Source organism: Mandrillus leucophaeus, unplaced genomic scaffold, assembly GCF_000951045.1.
Source record: "Mandrillus leucophaeus isolate KB7577 unplaced genomic scaffold, Mleu.le_1.0 Scaffold33, whole genome shotgun sequence".
NCBI classification, from domain to species: Eukaryota; Metazoa; Chordata; class Mammalia; order Primates; family Cercopithecidae; genus Mandrillus; species Mandrillus leucophaeus.
In genome coordinates this window covers 734224-739302 of record NW_012103476.1, presented here as the reverse complement: position 1 = coordinate 739302, position 5079 = coordinate 734224, and the positions used below count along the sequence as shown (strand labels likewise).

The following is a 5079-nucleotide window of genomic DNA, read 5'->3' as shown; positions in this document are numbered from 1 at the left end:
CTCTCCACAAAGACTTTGATCATATGTTCACAATGATACTTAAACGTCCAGTTAAATAACACAGGGTCTACTCTCCTTCCATTTACATATCTGTAATTTATTTCTTCGTCAATGGGAAATCTGGCTCCATTTATCCTCAATATAATAATTTGTTTGCTTAAAGCTAAAATTAGGGTAGTTTTAGAATTACTAGCAATATCATAGCCAAAAAACCCAAACCTAGTATCTATAGCTCAGTATTTGTCTAGGGTTATTTTTCTTTGTAAACTGATGCTATATCAATACAATACTTCGTTTTTAAGTTACATTGGTTAGTGATTTCCCCTTTTTTACTGTGGTCATATTAGTCGTTTGAAACACAGAGTTTCCTTAGTTGCTGTTTGTATTTCTTAAATTGTTTTTTTCTAGCTCCTTTATTTTATTTTGCAATGCGGGTACAAAAAGTAAAAACTACAGAAAAGGTAGATGTATAGAAGTCTCAAACTATCACCACCGACATTCCCAATCTGTTCCCATTCACTCTCTGTAAATAATCAATTAGAATTTTGTCTGGCTTGTCTCTACTGGATTGATCTTTGTAAAACTAAGCAGATACATGAATACTTAGTTATCATCCTCTTTTTCTTATAGAAAAAATACAATATTTTGAAGCCTTCTTCTTAAATGTAATTAATACAACCTATAAATTAGTCAATAGCAGTTAATAGAAATTTTTCACATTTCTTTTGCAGCTGCTATTACCACCATCTGAGTATTTATCAAAGTGTATTTAAGCAATGCTCTATATTTAGGCAACTAATTTGTTTTCAATATTCTGTAATTATACCTGGTGCTATAAGAAGTATTTTTTATATTTACAGAAGCTTATCTTCAGTGAAATTTCTAAGTAAAAATATAAACACATTTATAGTTTTGTTCAATATAGCCAAACTTTCTTTTATAATGTATGAATCTGTGAGACTGTTTTATAATAGCCTCACCAATAGAATAAGTTACCAAGATTTTAATTTTTGATAATCCGATAGATAAGAAATGGTATCTCAGCATAGTTTTGAGACACATGCATCTATTATAAGTGAATGTAAATATATCATGTTTTAAAGGTCATTATATAATTTTGAGACATCCCTATTCATGTTTTGTTTATTTTCCTGTGTGGTTTTGGTCTTGATTCCTTCAATTTTAAGAATGTTTCATATTCTTAAAAGATACATGAATCCTTTATCTTGGATATTACAAGTTTCTTCCAAGTATTCGTCATTTGTTTTTGGCATTTGTCAGTTGTTTATGTTACTTTGGAACACAAAGTTTTTTTTTAATCTTTTAAAGTCAGAGATATCTACATTTTCTTGAATGCAGAATTTGAATCATATATAGAAATTTTTTTCCAAACCATAAGTAAGAGAGGAATTTACCTTTGTTTCCGTCTAGTATTTGAATAGTTCATTTCCTTTTGAATTGATCTATTGAATGATCAATCAATCTATCTTATGATTAGATTTCTTTTTCTTTCAATAAATGAGTTAGATGCATTAACGTGTATAGATAAGCTGATATGTTGGACCTTAAATTCTACATTAGTTTATATTATACTTACTATGCTTATTATACATGACTTAATTTTTCTTTTTCTATGTGATGTGCTTTCTTCTGTAATTTTAAAGTTAAATCAACATTTAAGAAAGTTTGTATTTTCATTTCAGTTGTAACCTCTGTTCTTATGCCTTTTTAAATTGCCCTTAAGTTCCTATTTTCTCATTTAGCCTTTTAATACCTGATTATCCAGATTTAATTGCACTATTTGCCATTTATTTTCTTTATATCGGATGATGAGATTAATCTGCTTTTTTGCTTTTCTTATCTTCCTTTTTTCTTATATAGATTCTTCTCTGTCAAAGCATAATATTTGTATATTTTCTTCTATCCATGTATCCACTTTTTAAACAAATTTTGGGACTATTTTTAACTATATAAATGCCAACTATTAATCCTTTTGCCAATGTTCCTTAAATTATGTCTTCTTTAGGTGAAGGTCATCTTTGTTATAAATTCCACAGGAGAGAATTGTGGAATCTCAGAGAACCAGTGAATGCTCTGAGTTCTGCATTTTAAAATGTCTTCTTGTTGTTGTTGTCTGTGATCTTTTATATGCTTCTATAATCTTGATACTAGAAAGATAACTTGGCTGGGTATACAATCTTTGTCTCCCATTATATTTACCAGCCTGCTGTTCTCCCGAAATCCAAAATAAATTAGGCGTGTTTATGTTTATCTTTGCATATATTGCTGTTTTAGTCATTGGGAGTTGTGTTTTTAATCCTGTGATATTCAGCTTTAATTTGTTTTTATTTCTTTACTTCTATTCTTTCCTCTTTTCTTGTCTCTTTCTCTCTTCCACCCACCTGCATGACTCATATATCTTTTACTATCACTTACTTTCCAGTACTCTGTTTCATTATTCTTCCATAGATCACAGCAGTAAGAAAGAAACATCCACACAATGAACCATAGTGAGTGAATACTAATATCATATAGCATCGTATATGTCTCTAGGCTCCAAATATCTTTACGCAGATAATATCGGTGTTTTAATCATCTTAGTATCCCATATGACTTTGTACAATATCTACTCTTAGTTGATACTTAGTACTCTGTGTAGTATTCATTTAAAAGAAACAATGTTTCTATTTTTTACTAGCTTAAAAGATATTATATTTTAGTATATAAAACTATTAAATTTATCTGTGTCAAGAGCAAAACATTACCCCTTACCTAGCTTCATCACTGTGAGGTGGGCATCTGATTCAGCAATACTCATTAACTGCTAGGAAGATGACTCGTGTTAACTGTAGTAAAGCCATTTTACAATCAACTTATTAAGTAGTAATACTAGCCAAAAACACAGAGACACAGATATCAAAAATGATGTGTTTAGTACATACAAATAGCTACACTTGGGGCATCACTATCAAGTAACAAGATTGATTTAATACTTTACAGTCATAGCATATTAAAAATATATTAACAGAGGGATACTGGTCCCATATACAAAAAATGTCTATATGGAAAAGGCCGTGGTTTATTGCAAAACATAATATATAGCAAATTCCAAGGAAAGGCAAACACGTTTTAAAAACAAATTTTTAAATGTAATGGTTTGAGCCAAAGTATCTGTTACTTTCTGGAGAATTCAGAACTTTTAGAGGTAGAAGAATGTCTTTTCTTTTTTCTCTTTGTTCTTTCCTTTTTGTGACGTTTCCCTTTATTGATTTACTCTTTTTTTCTTTTTTCTTTTATTTCTTCTGATACTTTCGTTCCTTTTGAAGTGTTCTTTTCAGAGGAACTGGAAAAGACCTTTTTCTTTTTTTCCAATTTGATTTTTTCTTTGCTTTTTTCTTTTTTCTTTTCCTCTTGTTCGTTTATTCTTTTTTTCCTGTAATGCCTGCAATGTATTCAGTTCTTCATTCTCTTCATCGCTATCTTCACTACTTGTACTGTTGACATCCAAAACTATGTCCCATTTAGGGTCTACTCAGAGAAAATTGTGGCATTCAAAAGTCAAGTAACAAGAGTAGCCACATTTTTTACAGCCTGCTCTGACATTGTCCTTGTTGCAACCTGGGACTACCATGACGGTGGTAAGAGGGCTCACTGGATCAATTTTTCTGCTTTTAACATGTAGTGTTTGGGAATAGTGAATAATTATTGTTAATTTCAAGGTGAAAATGAAATTCTAAACTTGAATTTTATTTTATAAAAAAGAGCAACTACAGTAAGTAAATCATGCAAATCATATGTTAATTTTATGAATGTGTACTTCACAGTATGTAACTATTCTCAGCTGTCTCTCTAAGAGAAATTGCCCAGATCCTAATAACTTATAAAAGGTTCAGAACTAAGCACTTCCCATCTCTGGGATATTTAGCAAAAAGTTTGGAGCAGGTTAACAAGTACAACCTGAGGAAACCTGCAAAATGAAGCAGATTTCCAGTGAATAAAAATGAACACCAAATCTGTTTCAATAACCTAATTCCTGGTAGTTTCCGATTTCAATTATTGTCCAAACTGATATTAAAAAATAATTATTTATTGTCCATACAATAATTTGAGTCATTCTCTGTTCTGTGAAGCAGAAGAAAAGGAGATCAAGAAAGAGGATCCAGGAACATAGCTGCAAACATTAGCAGACTTAATGAGCTGGTTAAGGCATCGCAGGTGAGCAGCAGACTAAGGATCGCACAGTAGCAAATCAGTTTGTGTTGCCGATGTACTTAATAAAGTTTTTCCTGGTAATTAGTTAGGATCTAGATGGTGAAAGTGAATACATACAGGGCATTTTTGCTGGTGATTTAAAGTACTCGTATGGAGGGAAAATGAGAGTTTTAAATTTCACTAATTTACAGCAGGAATAAGACCAGTTTGGGTCTGTATGCTCTATCCACAATAGATTAGGAAATACAATTTGAATTAAACCAGTTTATATATATAAACTTTTAAAACATGACTTAAGATGTAGTATGCACACAATAAATGATAACTCTCACTGTTGTTGTTAATAGTGATGCCACTACTACAATAGAAAATATTTCCTGGTGTAGCCAAAATTCTGAGACTCCTGAAAATGTAGTCCAAATAGTGTTCCCATATGTAGCTTAAGGGCAGCACCTTATGAATTTTCTACTGCTTTTGGCTTCTCTGGTTACAAATAAGAGGAGTTTGGACATCAAAGAATAAATATTTGGAGGAATCAAATAAGTTACACATTTCTGACACTTTCTACCCATCTCCTCTAAAGTGCTTTTCATTTTCATTCTGTCTTGATGTTACATGACCCTAGACATATGTCCACTGGTGTTATTATGACCCCAAAAAGCATATACTACAGCAAAACATAAAAACAAGAAATCATCATCCAAGAAATTGGCTAGAAGAAGAAGAAACATAAAATAAAATGCACATATATTTTCTGAGTGATTGATTTAGAAGGACAAAGTAAAATTTTAGTTAGAGATGAATCTAACAGGCTGGCAGGTCCTCACAGGAGATGCTCTGCTTAATTCAATGATGTTGGCAATTGAT

General features: G+C 31.2%; 1 pseudogene; it reads right to left on the bottom strand.

The window, feature by feature from the left end:
- Positions 1-2695: 2695 nt before the first annotated feature.
- LOC105545463 lies at positions 2696-3631 on the bottom strand (annotated as a pseudogene).
- Between the last annotated feature and the right edge of the window lie 1448 nt (positions 3632-5079).